Here is a 23,627-nt window from a genome sequence, read left to right on the forward strand (position 1 = left end):
TCCCTGGAATGTCTGTACACCAATGCGCGCAGCATGGGAAATAAGCAGGAGGAGTTGGAAACCTGTGTTAAGTCAGGAGACTATGATCTGGTGGCAATTAGAGAGATGTGGTGGGACAGCTCACATGACTGGAATATAGTCATGGAGGGCTATGTCCTTTTCAGGAAAGACAGGCCAGCCAGGAGGGGTGGTGGGGTTGCTCTTTATGTGCGGGAGCAACTACAATGCACTGAGTTCTGTCCAGGGACAGATGACAAGCGAGTTGAGAGTCTGCGGGTGAGAATTAAGGGGCAGGCTGGCAGGGGGGATACTGTTGTGGGTGTCTATTACAGACCACCAGATCAGGGTGAGGAAGTTGAGGAGGCCTTCTACAGGCAGCTGAGAGCGGCCTCACAGTCACTGCGTCACTGCGTCACTGTGGGCATTACTTTCCACTATAAAGGTGGTGTTCACATGTTAAGCCCTATTTTCTACAACAGTCTACTATCTCTGCTACAGTCTACTAACTCTGCTATCCATTAGCAATTCAAGGTAATGTTTTCCTGGACATGCTCCATGAAAGCTAGAGAAATAAACTCGAAATTATTTAAAAAAAAAATTACATTGGTTTGTATGTAATACAAGCAGTTTGTATTATGCCTATTTTTTTTCAGGGTGCACCATGCATACATCATATTCAAAATAATTATATAATAGAGAGTTTAATTCTGAGTATTAGCTATGGTTTATCAGCTCCTCTGACATCTATGCCTGGAGCACTTGGGTATTTTCTATTGTCTTCATTGTTCTGTACAAAACTATTAGGATATTGTGAGTCTGAATATTAGATGACAGAAATCTCACAGGCTAAAGCTGTTTTGTTTTGTTTTAGTTTGTTTTTTTTTTTTATAGACCTGCTTGCCAGAATTTGAAACACCAACCAAAAACTCACAGGAAAGCTGTTTTTTAAAATATTCATAGGCCAAATTCTGCAGGCCTAATTCAATGGCAAAGTCCAATAAATATTTCACAGAAGCACAGGGGAGATATTATTTGTGCTATAACACTAATTACATTTTGCTTCTCATTGTGCAGCAAGCACATTTTCAGTTAAAAAATATTTATACTGTAATTTGTGTTGCTATTCAGCATTGCATAATGCATAGCGTCTAGACTCTTGAATATTACTACAGTACCACTAATAATTATAATAAGAAACAAAGAAAGTTAAAGCAACACTTTCCTCCACATACATTTTCTTCTCAAATTTAATCTTCATATATGTTCTGGAAGAAACAGTAACATCAAATTAAAAAACAGTGCAAGTTGTAAACTGACAGCTACACAATCTACAAACACATTGTCGTTAAAAATTTGTTATGGAAAGGTATGAAAATGGATATAATACACTACTCACAAACACTACTCACCCATAGTTCTTATCAAGCACCAAGAAATGTAAATTTAAACCTTCTCGGACAACAACCCTATCATAATAAGGAAGAGTTGAGAACATTCAGGCAAACAGCATTAATCTCATGACATGGTGTAGGACACAGTCCACCAGTGACTGCTACTGCAGGAAAAGTAAGTTTCTTAACTCCCTGCAAAATCAGGACTTGTACTACCGGGTTCCTCCTTTCAATACTGTTACCAGACTGGAACTTCCAAGCATTGCAAGGCAATGCTGCTTAGCATAATGCCGCCAATGGAACCTCCATCTTTTGATCCTGAATATAAATAGACTTTTCTCCTCATCAGAAACACACATTTTTCTGAGGCATCTGCACTACCTTTAGTCTTAGGAAAAGATCTTTCACTATGTGCCTCTTGCACTTGGGAGCTGATATTGAAGACAATGACAGCATAACTAATTTACCTCTATCTTGCAAGACTTCAGTATCAAAAGCAGTGAAACTACAGAAGTATGGGCTGTGAGAAAAAAAATCTATAACCTGCAGCCTCATCATAGAATGTTGTCATTATTAATGACAGGCCTTAGACTTTGTGTCAAATTTTCTGCTCCTCAGAACTGAAGTTTGTTGGGCTTGCTCTGCTTGAACCTGAGCTTGCTTTTAGCATATTTAGCTATAGCAGCAGTTACTTTAAAAAGAAAACACCAAAGAAACAAACAAACAAAAAAACAACAGCTGTCATGCTGGCATCTGTAGTCATTGGCTGGACTATGTAGATTAAACATATCTTAGTGATGTATGTATGTTACTGAAGTCACTTTCAGACTTCACTACTGCCCATGCTTTAGGGAACAGAAACCACTTTTAATGAGAATTGGGTCCCCATGCTAATATTAAATTTGTGAAGCTAGAGGTCCCATAGCAACTGAATTTTCATGAAGATCCCATTCTTTTTAAAAACAGTCATTACCTTTTCTGTGTTTTAGTGAACAACTTAGAGAAGTTTAACATAATCATAATGGGACTCGGGAAATTTGCATAAATGAATACAGTAATTGTCTGTATTTTAAAATGTCTAAAAATGCTTTAGCTTTTCCCAACAAGGATTATGCAAAATTTGGAAATAATCACAAACATTTTCAAGATGTATCTTAGATGTGGCCATGGTGCTGAAATGAAGAAAACCATTTAGCTGTATGGATGTAAGCTTTTCCATTTCAGCTGGCCTTGAGGCTAGTACAACTCACTTTATTCACTGCCATCATTGTGGCTCTTTGAAGTTTCTGCATTCTGTGGAAAAGAGCAATTCCTATTGTGTTAAATACATCATAGACAGGTATGAATTTAAAGTAGATTTGGTAAATTCCAAGAGAAACTTTTCTAAACTTGGAATGGGTGATCCTACATTTTGTATCGAGAAACAGAAGAATAAATATAGCCCTAGAAATGTTACATGTTAATATTTGTTTTGTAATTGTATATTTGCCTTCATCAATCACTGCCTTTTCTAGAGAATTGTCTGACCTAGAAACATCATAATACAATAAATATTAACAGTGATGATAGTAAATTATTTCAATTATATTAGTTTGCATTTTATTGCAGGGTTCATCCTGAGGCTCACTAAAGCATTCAGATAGAAAATGTTATATTGTGGTTCATGTGCATGTATTCCATTATATCAGATTGGTGTACATAACTTTCCTGGCTGAGGTCAAAGTTTTTAATAAATGGAGATTTATCTTCTTATTCTCCTGCATGTTTACAGAAAGTGACTTCAGTAACTACAAAACTTAAATATTATATAGCTTTCAAGCTTCTATAGCTTGAAATAAAAATAAGCTTTCAAGCAAAACTGTAACATGTTTACCTACTCCACAAGAAATAATGAGAACTACTATATAGAACACCAGAAACTATGTATTGTTATTTATCTCTCATAGCCTGTATATAGGCTTCTTTCCTAAGCATGCCTTTCAGGATCTGAAAAGGAATTTTTCAAAGGAAAAGCGAAATAAAATTGACAAGATCTACCTTCAGTATCCTTGTATTTACATTCAAGCATTTAAAGTTTCTTTTAAACTGTGGAGAAATACCTTTCCTAAGTATCAGCATGACTATAAATAATGTTTTAGGTTTCTACATTGCATACCTAAGTATGAAGAATGCAATTTTAAACATAAGAATAGCCTGAGCATTTTAAAAATGTTCTAAGACTTGTTGGGACTCAAACCCTGAATGATACCTATATCAGTGAAATATTACTCAGCAATTGTACAATTAATAGAACCAGTGTTTAGATTCAATGTAAAAAACCCATTTAATTCATTCTTTCCAGGAAAAAGTGTAAAATGTACAACCCTGACTTTTATTTTTATTTTTGCCATGAGGGAGTCCATCAAAGGCATCTCTATGAATCATAGAATCATAAAATCAACTATGTTGGAAATGATCTTTGAGATCATCAAGTCCAACCATTACCCCAGGACTGCCAACACCACCATTAAACCATAGGCAACATCTGCTATTCCATCATTACATGCTCACAAGATTTAGTCTTACAGAGCTGAATATTCTGGCTTTCCTTTGATTACTTGGTTACAGAAAGGCAGCCTTGACTATTGTTGGGATCTTGAGGTAAGAAACATATTTTGTGTTTGTTACTTGAATCTGAAATAGAGAAAAGCAATTTCTCCTAGAGAGCTACATTTGATAAAAACACAGCCCTCACAAGCAGAAGTATTCTAATGTGTAGATGTCCAGGTCTTCTTACTAGAGTATATATTCTATGCTGCTAATTTAAGCCTTCTATGATAAACTACTTTAACATTGTTTATATCAGTATTTCAGTGTTTCAACTTTAAACACCAGTCTCAGTATTAAACACTGCAGTATTAAACATCTATTTATCTAGATACTAACCAGTTATATTATCCACTGCAAATATATTTGTACAGTCCCAAACCATTATGCTATGCTACTCTGTATCTATACCTAATTAAAAGTTTATCATACTCTACCACAGACATGAAAGCCAAAGAGATATTTTCACATATATTCAACACAAAAGTGTTCTAATAAACACAATTTCCACGCAGCATATGTAGCATCCAAAGCTATCCTGTATGTGTGTCGATAATTAAAAAAAAACAACATTGAAATATCAAACTGCACAATATATAATTTTGTAATAGTACTCCACATGTAACTACTGATTGGTTTACATGGGCTAGATCAGATTACATGCAGAAAGAAGCTGAAACTTTGTCAGGAAGAAAAAAATCAGAAAAGCATGTCAAAAGTAAGCTCCTTCCACTCTGATCTGCGCAACAGTGCTCCTTCCATCTGTATTGGGAGTCTTGCAGAAAATGCTGTGTTCCGCACTGTAAGTGATCTTGGTCAAACCATGCCGGCTTTGTTGGGTCCCATGCTTAGTGCTAGGGCAGCCCATGTGCTCACATGGCTTAAGAGAACCTGTTGGTGTCCCCCATGCTAGCCTGGCCTCTACTGGGGTGTTATGACAGAAATAACACACCAGCATGTCTGGAGACTGCATGTGATTTTTTTTGTTACAGAAAATAAAGGGCACAACAGCATGGGAGGAAGAAAATAACCTCTCCATGGATGGAGTGTGCTTCAGTGTGCTGTAGGAAAATTCACCCATGATCTGTGCTGCATGAAAGGGTTGCCAGTATATCTCTATTTATAGTACTCTTTATTCACACTTATTAAAGCAGGTATTTCATTACACCATTTGCTATTGGGCCTTTCTCACTGAGATTCAGAATAACCTTTAAATTACCCTATCCCTCCCAGCTACTACTCTCCCCTTCAGGGCAGAACACCATTCACTCTAATGGCCCTTCTTCCAACATATATAACAATACAGGCCTTACACACTTTCACTAGCAGATTCACTCATACAATTGTATAACCATAATTCTATCCATCTTAATTTTTATTTACTGATTTTAATCTTCTTCTCTATCCATAAACATCACTTAGCTGATGCAGACCACTTAAAACACTTGAGACATGCATTACATGCGTTTTGTGCTGCAGTTAATGAGGTATTCCATATGCAACTAAGGACTTGGAGATTATTAGTTGATACTATGACATTCCGTATTAAGAATGGATGAGCTGAACTTGCTGTGGATACTGTGACTTTATTGTTTCCCATCTTTTTTTTTCATTTTGTATGTACGTTGAAAAAGATTCGAGTGCATAAAAGTTATATTTTTAACATTGTATTGCTATTTTCTGCCATTATGTGACCTTACACATGCTTTTGTGTAAACACTCAGACTAAGTAGAAATGTTTTCCCAGTAGCTCTGTATCTCCTAATAGGCTTAGAAGTGTCCCTTATTTTTTATGAACACCATACATCTCTTTTCTGTTGCAAACTCCCGTTTAATAGGGGGTCTTTTTCCTCCTGCTGTCTTTCCTTTTCATTCTTTGACTAGAATTTTCAAGAGACTAATAACATAAAACTGGTGACTTGGTGGCACTGGCTTCTGCTTATCCAAGAAACCTCAATTCCTAGGTAGGTTATGTAGGTCATAAATCATTTGACAGGGCTCTATAAATGTGTTTAATGGGAAATTTACTGATAAAGGGACTGGAAAGGAACCTTTCTTGACCACTCCTTAGAGCTTACGCAAGAAGTCCTGTGAAGCAAGTATGAACCCCTATAAGGTAGGCTGTCACAAGAAACTTCAGTTTAATTATCAGGACATCCACTTTCTTATGTCAGATTCTGTGTAAAGACTGTAGACAATGGTGCTCTTGCTTCAGTAAGAGGTTTGACCTATGCTAAACCTAAGGAGGAAATTTAACCATGGAATAAACAGCTGGACTGCCACTTCCAGTTCTCAGCATAGGATCCCAGGCATAAAGTCTTAATACAATAAATGTGTTGACAGAGCCTTAGGCTGAAGGACAGTGCAAGCACTTAAGAGGCAGAAAATCAAAACTCTCATTATGTTTCTGGATTCTATAGCAGCAATCAAATGAATTTCTGCAAGAATCATATATGAGGGCACCACCAAGAATGGGAAGTGTGTTCTCGAGAAAAATCACCAAATGCATTGTACTCATGGTGTTCTCTAGTTACAGTTCCTGTTTCAAATGACAGAACACCAATATAATAACACCAATATGCTGTGATGTGGAAGCATCTGTGACCTGTGAAACTCACCCTCTGGACTTAGTACTATGGTAGATACTTTCCCACACATTGCTTCAGAATGAAAGTCAGTTCATAATTTTGAACTGCAACCAGAGTGACCAGGTTGCAAAGATTAGACCAGGTTCTTAAGATTTGTTCCTCTAAACTAAAACAAAATGAAAAAGAATGTCAGTCTGTTGTGTTAAAGATCTCACTTCGAACAATAGCCATCCTGAAATTTTGGTTTTAGCTACTAAAGAACAGTCTGTTGCCTCCATATGTGGGGAACACAGTGCAGTAAAAGACTTCAATTAAAAAGTTGTTTTTAAAGTACAACTATTTGTTGCTAACTCCACGTTTCAGTTAGTCCTGATCACTATTTTATGTGAAAAAGCTGTCCCATCTGTTGACATTGTGTCTCCAATTCCTCCTATATCTGAATCTACATTGCCTCCATACATTCTTTTCTTAAAAAGAAAAATAAAAATCGTACAAGTTGAAATATAAACAGCAAAGAAGTCAGTTCAAGATGATAGGAATTAGAAGCACAATTCTGCTTCTTGGTTTATGCCTAATTTCCACACTTGCCACAAAAAGATCTAAGTTACAGCATCTGCTACTGGACTTTTTGTAATACAAAGCCTAAGGCTTGCCATGCAGGTTCATTTCTAAACTGGGGAGTGGGGGAAGCATGTGCGTGCATTTTCCCTTTTTTCTTTTTTTTTTTTTTTTAATGTATTCTTGGGTTTTTTTATGTATTCTAAAACGCACAGAAAGGATAAAAATTTAAAAGTGTTCAGAATGCTAGTGCAGTGCAATGTGCATGTACATGTAACTCTGATGAAAAAATCTCAGATAGATAGCCGTGAACCTGGGCTCTCCTAAACAATTTTCCTTTAAGGGAGATAATATAATGAAAAGTACTTGGTTAAACTGCCGGCCAAACTCTTACTGTTTGTACCACTCCTGGAAAAGACCCCGGGGAGCAGCAGCAGAATCTGTGCTATTGATTGGCTGGTTAAATAGTGGCCTATTAGATTCAGACAGGCTAGATTGATTATGCAGCAGCAGAAGGAGCTCAGACTCAGAGCTGTGTGAACGTCAGGGTGAGAGAGAGAGGGAGAGCAAGGAGAAAAAGCACGCAATAGAGGGAGACTGTACACACTGTAGCATCAGTATGTGACTGCTGGTGCCTGATAACACTGATATCGAGCTCCTTCAGTGGACAACTTGCTGAGCTATCTTTTTTCATTTGCCAGCTCTAATCTAGTGCAACTGATAACAGACTGGACTTTGGAATAGATCGTTCCACTTAAATCACATTTCTTATGTTATGTTCTGCATCTCTGAAGAAAGGCTTATTACAGCAGACAAAAATTCATCCTGTCCCCTTAGCTCACACAGTACTGATGATATACAGAGTTTCATCTTCCAGGTAAGGAAATTATCCTTTGCTTTTCTGAGTAGCTATAAAAGGAATTATCCTTTTTCTGTCTTGCATGTTGTACTGCACTTAAAATTTTCACTCACAGATGGTATGTATCAAATATTGTGTACACCCGAAGACAATTAAGAACAGGGCATGGTTTGTGCATTGCGTTTATTGTGGTTTACCCTTCAAGTAAATAGGGATGAAACAGCCAGAAAAGATGATTTCTAACTACTTGTGTGATGTTTTAATGTAAGTTGTCTCACACATGCTAAGCAGCCTGAAGTAATAAGAGCCTACAAGCTCTCATATTATTAACTCATTATTTTACGTGTTAAAAAGTAGAGAGAGCACTTACCTGGAGGATTTCTATGCGCTTGTCAGTAGTTTGAAACACTATCTGTCTTTTGACTGCAAGCTTAGCTCTGCTGCACAAACATGATCTGCTTTAAATTATATGGCATTAGACTGCCATCTTTTTATAGATAGATACAGTAGTTATTGTTAACATTCTGCCTGCAAATTGAAGATCAAGGCTTATAACCTGAAATATGAAACCTAGGATGTTCTTTTATGCTGTGCTGCACCCTTGAAGCAGCCATCCCATGGACTGATTGCTTGTTTTGGTGTGATATTGACACTAATGTTTCCCAACTGCCTAGCTCTACATAAACTATCTACATATTTCCTTGGGCTTGTGTTGAAAAGAGTTTTGCTGTGATAGGCTGCTATGATTTTGAAGATAAGCTAAAACTGAAATAACCCATCTTTTGGTTATGTAGCAAGTCAGGAAGTTGACTGACTCAGTGTTTACAGTCCATGGGAGTATAACGCTAAGAAGACAACACTGTCACTTCATTAGTAACACCTTTCTTCCAACTGTGGTAATCCAAACCACCTTACTCATCACTTTGTGCACTCTGCACCTTGCTCCAAACTGAAAGGAGTTTTTCATATACCTGCTGCTTTTCATAATCCTGCATATACCTGGGCTTACTCCCTCTGGGTGAAACAATGGCATTAGTCTACTCAGTCAAGCATTCAAGCAGCTTTTCACTCTGCCAGGTACAACTTTCCAATGTTTTGTCCAGTTTAGAAACTCCAGTTTCTTCTCTTCCTCTACCAAGGTATTTTTATAAATTTCTATAGAGCACCATACTGAAATTCTTACTGATGTGGCAAAATCCCAAATGTGAAGTGAAATTTCCACAGCTGACAAAGTGATTATTTATAATTCATAAAAGACATTACAGATGTGAGGGATCTTAGGCATTATGACGTGATTTCTTCATATTTTTCTGTGAATAATATCTATTTTGTTTTTTATATATCCACTTGACCCACATCAGCATTTTCAATGTTTCTTTCTAAAATTCTTTAAAGGTAGCATGCTTTACCACCTTAGATTTCATTGACTGGCATTTTATTCCATAAAATTGCCTATACAGAGTCAGAGTGTCAGAATCTGGCTATAAATAGTGGGAACTCTTTACATTTTAACAGAAAATTTTACCAGTAAAAAATGACCTGGGTATCAAGAGCTCGATCTACCAGATGTAGACAGAATTTTGCGAGGATATAAGACAACTGGATGTCTAATCCACTTTGGCTCCTTACAAAACATAAGGCCTGCCTCAAAATATTTCATGTGTAGTTTGACTTGCAAAAATAATCTTTTATGTATGCTCAAAAGCTGTCTTATAGCTCTTATTTACCTCTCTCTTCTCTCCCTGAAAAGCTTTATTTACTATACTCGTGCTCACTAACTATAGCTTATAATTTTGTGATTGGAAATGAAATCATGCTAATTTTATGATTTCAAAGACAGCGATACAATTCTCACCAGATTATTATCTGTTACTATTCAGGTTACATACTAACTGTGAAATGCCAAATAATGCTCAAAAGTATCTGTTTACCCAAAGAGAATATTCCATTTAAACATTATTAAACACAAAGCAAAATCAGAAGCCCAAACAATTACTTCTGTTTATATTCACAAAATATGTCATTAATTTCCCCAATAAAGATGTACAGTGTAAGCATTTTCTTAGGAAAAATAGCTAAAAAAAAAAAAAAAGACAAACCAATAAAAAAAAAATCCCACAAAAATGAAACCTCCGGGGAAAAAAAAAAAAAAAGCAAAAAGAGACACCCCCCCCCCCAAACAACAAGAGTTTATCTAACACAAATTGTGCATGTTATTTTGAGTTTCTAATGTTATTAATCTGGACAGACTGATCTAGCATTCTTGAAACTAATTTTGCATTGCTTTCCAGCTTGAACTCACAGAAAGTGATGTTTTTATTTTCCAAGAGAACTTGTAGCCATTAGGGGGCTCTTTCCTCCTATGTTATCACACAGCAAATTACATTCAACAGATATAACTGGGTTGTTTGTTTTTTGCAGTTTTGTTTCTGGTTTTGGTTTTGTTGTGGGGATTTTTTTTGGTTTTCTTTTTTTTTCGGGGGGGGGGTGTGCTGTGTGGTTTTTTTTTTTGTTTGTTCGGTTTTTGTTTGTTTATTTTTAGTGCACAAAATTGAAGGAGGGTAGTTCCTCCACTGCTAGTTAGATGGTTATGTTTTGAAGTTATTTTTGTGCCCTGTAAAGGAGAAGAAGGGAACATGTTCAGCAGGAACACATTATTTTCAAGTAATCTCTGGGGCTATTAGTCAAGTTAACTGAGCAGAACGAATATGAAGCACCATTAATGTCCAAAAATCTTGTTTCCTTATTCCAGTAACTGTAAACAACAGTGCAGCTAGCACTGAGACAAAAAAAAATTATCCTGATAAGTACTGTTCTATTGTACTAATAGCAACCTTAAGTATATAGCACAGACATACACCTCATTACACAGCCTGCTTTCAGAAGAACAGAGTACGCCACCAGGATTTTTGGATGACTGTTCACTGCACAAAGTGAAAGAGGTAGTTTTAGTTCTGCAAACATTTACTCATGTCAGCAGCTGCACTGAAGGTATTGTGGTCCAAATTCTAACATCCTTTGTCCTGCCTATTTTAGTACTACCTGTATTCATTGCACCACTGTACCTGAAATGGGTTGTGAAGTTTGTACTATTCTTTGTGTGAGCTGGTGAGAAATAACTACTGGATAGCCAAATGCTATATAGTAATAGCCAGATTGAGAAAATTAGTATGTCTGTTGTAAAGCGCAGCAAGGTAGTTGCAAGCACTGCAGCAACATGCTGAAGTGAGGCCAGAAGAAATGAGTGTCAAGAGACACTAAAATAGTTGTCCACCTGTTCTAGTTTTGATGTATTTTCTTACTGCTGTCAACCATGAAAGAAAAAAAAAAATAAAATCTTTGTTGTAGATGATTTTACCCACCCTGACCAGTTTGCTGCTTTACATTGCTTATCTTAGAGACTCCAATATTACCAGCTCCATTCAGGAAAAAATAAAAGAAAAAAAGGACTGACACTCTTTGTGGCACTGTACATTCATGATATAGGAGAGCAATCTGGCCAAGCTGGAATTTCTTTAATGTTATTTTGTTGGGGTCTTTTAAAGCTAAATAATTATGCCTTTCCTTGGGATTGAGATATGACTAGTCTCTCAATTTATGCACATGTTTATAGCAACTGTCTTATAACCTGCAAGAAAGAGCTTGGGTCTGTTAAACAGCACCTAGAAATTCCAAACAGAATCTGAAGACATAGTGCCTACTGCTGGGAAACTGCCTTAGTTTCATGCAGTACACTCAAAATTGTAAAAAACTAGAATTAATCATGTATAATTTCTGAGATATATGACCGATGGTTTAGACTGATGGCAGATGATCTTCAATAACTATGCTATTAGCATATAGCAAATACAGCACCACACAGATTAGTTTACTGTCAGTGGAAGAGGTCTTTTCCATTAGTAAAAGGTGGCTAAAGTTAAGTATGAGTTGCTTGCATTTCAGTAAGTAACAGTGAATGTGAACATTCATCAAAGCAGAACTGGTAAAATTAGTTATCCTGACTTTATTTAAGAAGCAAGTAACAAAGACTCCTTCTTGGTTAGATTCAAGGGTCCCAGCTGTAAGACTCTTTTCTCCTCAATAACAGTTTAATTTAATTGTATGCTCTGCTTACTCAAAATCAATGAAATTTCATCAAAGAAACCCTAACAAACCAACCAAAACTCCAAAACACTAAACACATGCTATATTCTTGCCACAAGTTTCTGCAGAGCTTCACTTCAGAGGTAATTTTAATTTACTGGCTGGTTAATTTACCCCTTATATACACACACTATGCAAAGCACTTTGAAATACTTCTGAATGAAAATGGTTGTATAAATGTAAAGTATTATTATGGCAAATGAAAGTCACTCAGATTTCAGCTACTGAAACCTGCAACAGTCTGAAATGCTCTATTAAGCATGAATAAATTATTTGTCCCTGATGAATTTCAGTTCTTCAGACACATATTCAAATAATACTTTGTTTTTCTTTTTTTTTTTTTCCCCTGTTTCATGGCTTTCTATATTATATGCAGGGAATCATTCATATGTCTAGATGTTAAAAATAGATAATTTTATAAAAGTAATTCACATACATATTATCAAATCATTTTAAAGACAAATGATACCAGCACAGACTGAAATACACATCATAATGTAATAAAAAGCAAGACTTTTTGCTCTTAATAGCTTTACTGGAAAAAAATACCAAATAACAGAACTTAGTAAGTGCTGGTGTTTCCCAACTCCTTTTTTATGTAATTTCATTGAAATAGCAGACTTCAGCTTCCTCATATTTGCATACAATCCCTGGGTTAAATCTAAATATACATATATGCGCATATTTATCTGCACCTACCTATATTTAAGCTTGTCCTTTACTGCCTGTATTCAACACAGATGTATGTATACATATTATAGTGAATTCACAATTTTTTAACAATACAGTCATGTAAAACCCAATATGGAACATGTTCTCCATGTTCCATAGAAGAAAAGGGTTTATCACTTGTGATCTGAAGTCGCTTGAAGTTACAAGTTATGAGAAAGGTGCTATCAAGAAATGCAGATCATCAAATGCCAGTATCCTAATAATAAAATATTATTTTGCCTGATACTGAAAGTGTTTAGTTAACATCATCAGCTTTAATGTGGTGAGATAGCAGAAAAGTTTTTTCTGTGCAGCATGCAACAAAATGCCATTGAAGCTGTATAATTTGGAGAAAAGCTCTTAAAATTTTTGTGTTTACTTGAAATTCAGAATATTTAGAATTGAGCTGAAGGTGCTGCTGCTTTGCAAAACACTGATTGTGTTTGGCTCCAGAGCAAGGCATAGACAAATCTTACACTGGAACAGCAATTATTAACTCTCGTCTGTGGAGTATAAAATAAAGTGAACAAAGTCCTGCAGAGCAGCTGATAGTGAGAAGTATCTCATTGTCCTTCTCTGACAGATTTGTAACACTGAGAATTAATGTGCTTACAGCAGTAACAAAGCTATGGCAACATGCTAATTATTTATGTACTTTCCTCATTCCCTACGCCAGAACTCTTTGTAACTGATTTAGGAGATGGGATTCTGTAGGATTTTGTCTTCCTTCCAGTATTAAACAGAAAAAAAGCCCAACCACCCAAACAACAGCAACAAAAAAAAAAAAAAAAGCAAGCAAGCAAAACAAACAAAAAACCCAACTCCTCCCAAAAAATCCCCCAAAAACCAACTAAACAAACAAACCCCACAAAAACATCCAATCAAACCCAAACTCTAAACCCCTCAAAACCATTAAAAAAACCCTCCAAACACACCAAAACTCACACAATTTCACCTTTTGGGCAAGATGTCAAAGGTGAACACAATTAACTGTCGAAAACTATTGTAACAAATTTTTTCCTTGTACATAGTGAAACAAGAGGGTTGTACTTAATACTGTGCAGTAATTAGCAATAACAACTCTTTGTGGCCAAGAATATTAAACAATGACAGTATGAATGTTTTGTAGCCTATGGAAATTATATATGCAAGAAATTAAAAAAGCAATACATTATCTTACTTTCAATTGTTTGATATATACAGTTTTCATAGCTGTATATAGGTTCGCCCAAGTTCTAAAAACTACTGAAAATACACTGTAGTGCTTGCTGTTCTTTGCTTCCCAAGACCCAGCAAGAGTTCTTAGCTCTATGCAACACAGCTCTACAGATATGTTTGTAGGGACAGTTCTGAAAGCAGTATTGTAACTTTCAAGTGGCTTCTGACTACACACAAGCACAGGAAAGCATGTAACAAGTGAAAGTGAATGGACATTACGTCTATTACTTTTTTTTTTTTTTTATCTGACAATTTCTGCACCTGGTGCATTTTCTCGACTGAGATTAAATAATATATATATGTATCCTTTGTATTTTTGTCATTTAATTTATAACAGACCATACTCTCTCAATACTGTATGAGAAAGCAGCATTTGAAATTATCTTAAATGAAATCATAAGTAAACATCTTCCAGGGAAACCTGCTTTCAAGATCCCTGCCGTATTTTGAGACAGACAATTTGAAGCAGCTTAGCAGCTTCAGGTAAGCTTGGATGACGTTCAAGGCACCCAATCTTGGAGGTTTGCCCATTAATACTACACACTGTTGCACATCAAGCACTGCCTTGCTGATTTTCAAACAGCATCTTGTAGTGAAGTGTAGAATTTAACTAGCAAAATTGCAACAGTGAGATCAGTGTATACTCTTTATTACCTTATGCCAATAAAACTAGCATCAGTAGCCAGAATTACAGCTACTATGAAACCACTTACCACTAGCAAAGCTGGAGAAAAGTGTGAAAGCTCTATGGTGTCCATTATAAAAAGAAAATTGCTCCTGAACTGCATTCCCAAAAGCCTCTCCAAGCAGATGTGTCATGCAGTTGTTACTTTGAAGGTCACAGAGAACACTTTGGGAACATGTTCCTTTTGCATTGTGTATCCATGCCTTGTTTGACTGTCACAATGTATCTAAGACCTTGGAAAACTGCTTACCAGTAATCTGAGTTGACTAACTCCCATGGGACCAGGAACACAGCATCAGTGAAGTCATGCAGGGATTCAATTAGTAGAACTTGTCACAAGTTATTTTCATACTGAAGAAAATTGTTCAAACCAAAGTTGCGCCTTACTCTAAGAAGACACAGTAAAGTTGACTTCACTTTCTGGGGAACATCAAGAGAAACATACAACCCCACCACAATGTCATAAAACTCGCATCTTTTGTTACCTTCCTGTCTTACTACTAGCATGTAGTCACGCCATATTACAAATTTTTAAGAGAACAGCAGTGTACAAAACAAGAATATATTTAGAATCATAGAATAGTTAGGGACACCTCACACTAAACCATATCACCCAAGGCCTCGTCCAACCTGGTCTTGAGCACCACCAGGGATGGAGCATTCACAACCTCCCGGGGCAACCTATTGCAGTGCCTCACCACCCTAACAGGAACGAATTTCTTCCTTATATCCAATCTAAACTTCCCCTGTTTATGTTTGAACCCGTTACCCCTTGTCCTATCACTGCAGTCCTAATGAAGAGTCCCTCCCTAGCATCCCTATAGGCCCCCTTCAGATACTGGAAGGCTGCTATGGAGTCTCCATGCAGCCTTCTCTTCTCCAGGCTGAACGGCCCCAACTTTCTCACCCTGTCTTCATGCGGGAGGTGCTCCAGTCCCCTGATCATCCTCTTGGCCCTTCTCTGGACTTGTTCCAACAGTTCCATGACCTCTTTATGATGAGGACACCAGAACTGCACACAATACTCCAGGTGAGGTCTCACAAGAGCAGAGTAGAGGGACAGGATCACCTCCTTCGACCTGCTGGTCACGATCCTTTTGATGCAGCCCAGGATACGGTTGGCTTTCTGGGCTGTAAGCGCACACTGCCTGCTTGTGTTCATTTTCTCATCAACCAGCACCCCCAAGTCCTTCTCTGCAGGGCTGCTCTGAATCTCTTCTTTGCCCAACCTGTAGCTGTGCCTGGGATTGCTCCCACCCAGGTGTAGGACCTTGCACTTGGCATGGTTAAACTTCATAGGCTGGCATTAGCCTACCTCACAAGCGTGTCAAGGTCCCTCTGGATGGCATTCCTTCCCTCCAGCGTATCAATCAAACCACACAGCTTGGTGTCATCGGCAAACTTGATGAGGGCGCATTCAATCTCACTGTCCATGTCAGTGACAAAGACGTTAAACAAGACCGATCAACGTCAACAACAACATCGATCCCTGAGGGACACCACTCATTACTGGTCTCCAACCGGACATTGAGCCATTGACCACAACTCCTGGCATGTGGCCATCCAGCCAGTTCTTTATCCACTGAGTGGTCCATCCATCAAATTGATGTTGCTCCAATTTAGAGACAAGGATGTCGTGTGGGACAGTGTCGACCACTTTACACAAGTCCAGGTAGATGACATCAACTGCTGTACCCCTGTCCATCAGTTCTGTAGCCCCATCACAGAAGGCCACCAGATTGGTCAGGCAGGATTTCCCCTTAGTGAAGCCATGTTGGCTGTCACCAAGCACCGTGTGGATTTTCATGTGCCTTAGCATGCCTTCCAGGAGAATCTGCTCCAAGATTTTGCCAGGCACAGAGGTGAGACTGACTGGTCTGTAATTCCCTAGGTCATCCATTTTCTCCTTCTTGAAAATGGGGGTTATATTTCCCTTTTTTCAGTCCTCGGGAACTTCCCCTGACTGCCATAATTTCTCAAATATGATGGACAGTGGCTTCGCATCTTCATTCACCAGCTCCTTCAGGACCTGCGGATGGATCTCATCAGGACCCATGGACTTGTGCATGTTCAGATTTTTAAGATTTAACCTGATCCTCTCCTACAGTGGGCGCAAGATCTTCATTCTCACATTCCCTGCGTCTGCCTTCCAAGACTTGGGTGGTGTGGTCAGAGCCTTTGCCAGTGAAGACTGAGGCAAAGAAGTCATTCAGAACCTCAGCCTTCTCCAATAATCTTGGAGTGTAAGCTTAAGCATTATCTTGGACTTAAGCTACACAGCTGTTATTTTATATGACATTCTTTTAAATTTCTGTTCCATTATAGATGCAAACATATGATCAACTGAGTCTACTACAGAATTTTCTTTCAAGAATCAGCCAAACCCTCCCCCCCCCCATTAGTTTTATTTCAGATAAAAAATAGTATATGAGGGATTTTTTTTTTTTCCCCAAAATATTGTGAATACTCAAAGTCACTGATTAGATTACTTAAGTCACTAATTCTAACACATGGCTTACTTCTTTTGAAATCAGACACTACACATCATCTGCCCCTAGTGTTCCAAAAACCCAGATGATTATTTCCTCTGACCCAACAAAACTGCTCTGGCATAAAGCAGCATGTAAATTTTGGCTACTGTGCTATATGTCAGATGATTCATTGTCATCATAATTCTTATGACTTTTAATTATACTTATTCCATCATATTCTGAACTGCTGTAGCCACCAGTAATTTAGGTATGTGATTTTGTATCATACTGAGTTATCATCAGTGTCTTTTTTTCCATCATGAACACAAGTACTGTTCCTTGCACCTATCACTGTACACTCCTGTTCACAATATTAAATATCAAAACATACATACTTAGAGATTTTGAACAATTTTTTAACAAATGTAAAAAAAAAAAAGTCACCAAATAAAGTAAGAATGAATTCCTTGTTTAGGAAATGGAAAGCAAGATGTAATGAAGGCCCCATTTTTTACTGCTGTTTAATCTGACAATTCCTTCTCAAACAAGAAATCAATTCTTTCCCATGAACCAGACACATGGGATTATTTATCTTGACATGGACCAAAGAAATATAACATCTATGTTACATTTTTTGACAAGTCTCCATGATATTCTCCAAGATTTCATGGTGCTGGAACAGGTGCAGAGAAGGGCAGCAAAGCTGGTGAAGGGTCTGGAGAATGTCTTATGAGGAATGGCTGAGGGATCTGGGGCTGTTTAGTCTGGAGAAGAGAAGGCTCATGGGGGACCTTATCACTTTCTACAACTACCTGAAAGGAGGTTGCAATGAGGAGGGATGTCATTCTCTTCTCCCAGGTAACAAGCAATAGAACAAGAGATTATGGCCTCAAGCTGCACCAGGGGAGGTTTAGATTGGATATTAGGGAAAATTTCTTCACAGAGAAGGGGGTCAGGTATTGGAACCATCCCTAGAAGTGTTCAAAAAACATGTAGATGAGGCCTTCAATGTCATTGTTTAGTGGTGGTCTTGGCAGTCCTGGGGTAATGGCTGGACTTGATGATCTTGCAGTTTTTTTCCAACCTAGTTGATTCTATGATTCTATGTTCTTTTGCATTAATGAACATTGCTGTCCTCTTTCTCCCCTTCCCTTCTCGGGAGGAGGATAGTCTTAGAGGTATTATGCTTTTGAGGAATAGCTGTAAACCTGAGTCTCCTAGATATAATTCATAAAATTCAGAAAGTTGGGAACACAATTGAAAATGTTCTACAACAGCTTAAATTTTTCAAATGCAAAACGATCTTTAATGTATGAGTCTGCCATGACATATATTTCGTACAAGTAAGTATGAATTATAACAACCAACAAAACACTTAAAATCTAAATTTGATACATTTGAATCATGTAGTGATAAGTATGCTCCTCTTTAATCATGGAGTATTTGCTTCTGAAGTTAGTGACTTAAATCAAAAATCACTCAGAGTAAAACCAGGAGACTTCTCTCCTTACTTTGAGTACTGGTATGTTGCCAATTATGGAATGAATGATTCAAGGATAATACTAGGGTTACCTAGAAAATATTCCCCTTAATGTACTAAGGAGAAAAAACATTTAACCGAATTCAACTCAGTTTTCTAGGTTCCTTAATTCAAACTCTGTGCTGAAAGCATTCATTACAAGCAAAAAGCCAATCTATTGCTACTCTTCAGATGTTGCAACGATGACACAAATGTATTTAATGTGACTTTTGCCTCTACAACACAAACTGCTTTTATCCCATAATTTGTTTCACCAAACTGTGTGTGGGCTCAGTGACACATAACAAATTATACTGGATGATTGATATTCAGTCATAAGTAGTGAACAACTTATTTTCTTATGTATTATCTAGTCTGAGAATTGCATTTGATGTAACCTCCATTGGTATTACAGCTACAACTGGTTTATGTGTAAACACATATAAGCAAGTGCATATAGATACCTACAACTATACAACCCGCGTCTGTATAATCACAATCAGGAAGCTTCTGTTTGAAAACTGAAAAATCCCAATGGTCCAGGACTTTCAAGAATAAAATTTATCCACCAGAGAAGCTGAAATGGAAACAAATTGTGCATTGTGATAAAAAAGCAAGCTTGTTCAGCACTAACATTTTGCTGTGAATAGCCCCCAGTTAGCATTTGTTGATTGCTTGGTTCACTGAGGTACAGAATGCTGAGCAGAGCCATGGGTCAATAAAGTAATTTATAACAATCAGCCTTCTGGGCAGTCTATGACGTGGATTAAGCCTCTGTCATTTTCCTCTAGCTGAGGCAATTCGTTCTGCTGTTGATAACTATTTGCTAAACCATAATAATAATAATAATAATAATAAAATAACAAAAATCCAGCAGGCTCTGTAACTCCTATTCTTTACAGAGAAATAAGAGGGTGTATTCAGAACACATACACTGCACTCAAGTACAGTGTAACAACAACTACCTACGTATAACCTATGCAAATCTGATGGATACCTTCATCAACAAAATTATTGGTTTAATGGTAAGAAAAGCTGATGTCAGGATGACTTTTAAGTCAGGGAGAAAAACATCCTTTAAACACGGCAAAAGTAACATATGAACCAATTACCACCATGCTGGTGAAACAAAGAGCAAAGTACCAACACAACATCTCACACTCTCACACGTTTCCACTGTACATGACTGAACTTACCCTGCAGATGAGTGAAGAGACAGGCTCTGTAGTAAGCCCTCTCCTGCCAGGGTCCTTTCGGACCCTCTGTAGACTGGACTAGATTGGACAAGACTGGACTGGATAAGACTAGACTAGACTAGGGCCTGACTGGACCAGACTGGACCTCTCCCCTCTCAGAACTTTCTGGAGCGCAGCAATAAGCGCGGGAAGGAGCTGCTTACGCCACCAGACACCCACCATGTTGAGTGGTGAGGCCCGGCCAGAGCAAGGGGTGGGACGCCGGGGCTGCAGGAGTCAGATGGTGAGAGGACGAGGGAGTGCAGAGCTGCGGTGGGTCATGTGGGTCACTGTTTTTTCTAACATGCTTTGTTCTGCTAGAAATGGCAGTGGTGTAGGAGCCTTTTTCTGGAGGGTTGCACTGTTGCAGTCCCTGTTGTTTGTGTGGTTCACCCTGGTGCTGAGGGGGGCTGGGGGTTGTTGGTTTTCTGTTGCATTTGTTGCAGTAGAGCTGCTGGGCTGGGCTGGGCTGCTAAAGGTACACCCAAGCCCTGAGGGTTCAAGAGTGAGGCCTTTGGGCACTGGGATGTTAAATCTCAAGGAAAGTAGCCTGGGACACTTGCAATCAAAGTCTGTTTGTCAGAAGGTGGTGGTGATGGGTGAGATGCAAGTTGTTAAAGTTGAATTTCTGTTAGACAAGAAGCAGTGGAGGTGAAAGGAAAGAGAATAGGAAGGACGTAACGCAAACCCTGGAGGTGGTGGGAGGCTGGGTGTGTGCATGCAGGGATGCCAGAGGACCAGAACTCGAGGATAAAAGTAAGCTATAGTTGATGGTACTATTTGCAAAATAAGGCAGTGGTGTTGATCCATAGCTCTATAGTGCTATATCATGGGCACTACTGAGTCAAGGTAAGATAAGCATTTCATAAGGTAAAAAGCATTCAGCTCTGAAGACCCGGGTTGCATAGGTTTGTGTTAATTTCAATTTCCTCTTTTGTCCTGGGTTCAGCAGTAGCAGTCATTTTTCTCCTTCTTGGTAGCTGGTGCAGTGCTGTGTTTTGACTTTCAGCTCGGGAACAGAGCTGATAGTGATGTTTTGGTTTGGCCAAGGACTTTGTGAGCCTCATGCTCTGCCAGGGGGGAGGGGAAGCCAGGAGGAAGCAGAGACAGGACACCTGACCCAAACTGACCAAAGAGCTATTCCATACCACAGCACGTCATGCCCAGGGATGTAACTGGGAGTTAGCCGGAAGGGCTGGGGAGACTGCAGAGTTGGAGGAGGTATTGGTCGGAGCTTGGTCGGGCCTGGGGGGCGAGTTATTGGTCAGCTGGCGCTGAGGTGTTGTATTCTCTTCCCTTGTTATTTCCTTTATCATTATTATTACTGGTGGTAGCAGTAGTGATTTGTGTTATACCTTAGTTACTAAACTGTTCTTATCTCAACCCGTGGGAGTTGCATTCTTTTCGATTCTCCTCTCTGTCCCTCCGGGAGCAGGGGGAGGGAAAGAAAGTGGGGGAAGTGAGTGAACGAATTACCTGACTGGGTTTAAACCACGACAGTTCTTTTTGGCGCCCAACGTGGGGCACGAAGGGTTGAGATAACGACAGATCTGACCAGATTAATAGTCACTCATCACAATGACGATTTATTGGCTCTCAGAGTTGTTTCTCTTGATCTCACAGCTTCAGAATGTTGTAACTTACGTAGAGCCTGTATTTGCTGTGATAGTGTTTATCAAGTGTGGGGCCTGGGCTAAGGTTCTTGTCTCACTGTGCTTTATGGCAATGGCTTGTAATACGGGTGGGCTCCAGCAGCAGGGCGGGACGGACGTGGCCGTGGACTTGTACCTGGCCGTCCGGCTGCTCTTCACCGTCCTGGCCCTCACCCTACTCTCCATCTTCGTGAGGCTGCGGGGAGCAGAGGCGGAGCGGCCCCGGGAGCCGGCGGCAGCCGAACCGGCCCGGGAGAGCGGCCCCGGGGAGCCAGCGGCGGCGGGAGCGGGGCCGGAGGCCGCGAGGGGACGGCTGCCGGTGGAGGAGGTCGGGGCGGTCGAGGAGCGGAAGGAGGCGGCTGCCGAGCAGACGGAGAAGGCGGTGGAGGAGCCGAGCCCCGCGGCCGAGCCGAGCCCGGTGGCCGAGCCCAGCCCCGCGGAGGAGCCGAGCCCCGCGGCCGAGCCGAGCCCCGCGACGGCCGAGAGCATCCCCCGGAAGCCGCCCGCCGAGCCCCAGGAGGATGCAGAAGACCACGCAGCATTTCCCAGCAAGGCAGAGGAGGAAGAGCTGGACTCAGGAAAAGAGAAGCTGGCGGTGGGAGAGCCGGCAAGCACAGCAGCTACACCAGCCTCAGTGACAAGTACAGCAGCATCGTTTGAGAGTTCTGGAGGTTTTGAATGGCCTTTGGGTATCCTTGGGACCTGCCTGCTGATTGTGATGGGGATCAGCATGTTGGCACACACACAGGCTGTGTTCTACCCACAACCATTTTGTCTGATCTCAAAAGTTAAGCAGAGTCAGGTTTGGGTCTTGTCTGGGGTTAGACGACAATATAGGGGGACCAAGAGGTTTTCCCCAAGGCTGGAGAGTCATGAGTGGCAGGGTGTGTGGGACAGTATGGGCAAGTATCTAGTCCACTGGGCCCCTCCAGTGCTTTGGAAGCGTCGGAGATGGAAGGCAGCTGTATGGAGTCCCCAGCAACAAGCTGCAGAAACTGCTGAAGGGGACAGTGAATTATTTTGAGCCTGGTGGGCCCATGGCACTTCAGGCCATCAGAGCAGAGATGCAACACAGAGATGCACTCATGATCGAGGGGTGGACTTAGCAATGGACACTATTGCCCAGGTTATTCACAAGTGTGAACACTGCACACAGTCTCTCCTGCTCTGGAAGACTGTTACAAGAGGTGGAGCCTGACATCATGGACCAGATGGACTCAGCAGCTTTATAGGGACTGGTCCATGCACTAAGATAAGAGTGCACTGAGATAAGAGTGATGGTATATTGAAAATGTGGGATCTGAGCATGACGTGAATGGTATGGAATAAGGGGTGGATAATGTCCTGGGTTCAGCAGTAGCAGTCATTTTTCTCCTTCTTGGTAGCTGGTGCAGTGCTGTGTTTTGACTTTCAGCTCGGGAACAGAGCTGATAGTGATGTTTTGGTTTGGCCAAGGACTTTGTGAGCCTCATGCTCTGCCAGGGGGAGGGGAAGCCGGGAGGAAGCAGAGACAGGACACCTGACCCAAACTGACCAAAGAGGTATTCCATACCACAGCACATCATGCCCAGGGATGTAACTGGGAGTTAGCCGGAAGGGCTGGGGAGACTGCAGGGTTGGAGGAGGTATCGGTCGGAGCTTGGTCAGGCCTGGGGGGCGAGTTATTGGTCAGCTGGCGCTGAGGTGTTGTATTCTCTTCCCTTGTTATTTCCTTTATCATTATTATTACTGGTGGTAGCAGTAGCGATTTGTGTTATACCTTAGTTACTAAACTGTTCTTATCTCAACCCGTGGGAGTTGCATTCTTTTTGATTCTCCTCTCTGTCCCTCCGGGAGCAGGGGGAGGGAAAGAAAGTGGGGGAAGTGAGCGAACGAATTACCTGACTGGGTTTAAACCACGACATCTTTTTACCTGAATTTTAAATCTTGTCAAATGATGCTCTCCTGGCAAACCAGTCTCATCAGAGCAAGGATGAAAGTGTTTCAGACTTTGAGTGCTTTATCTGTGTCC

Source organism: Pezoporus wallicus, unplaced genomic scaffold (assembly GCF_028554395.1).
Source record: "Pezoporus wallicus isolate ANWC-B61680 ecotype Strahan unplaced genomic scaffold, APGP_CSIRO_Pwel_v1 contig_7204, whole genome shotgun sequence".
Classification (NCBI taxonomy): domain Eukaryota; kingdom Metazoa; phylum Chordata; class Aves; order Psittaciformes; family Psittacidae; genus Pezoporus; species Pezoporus wallicus.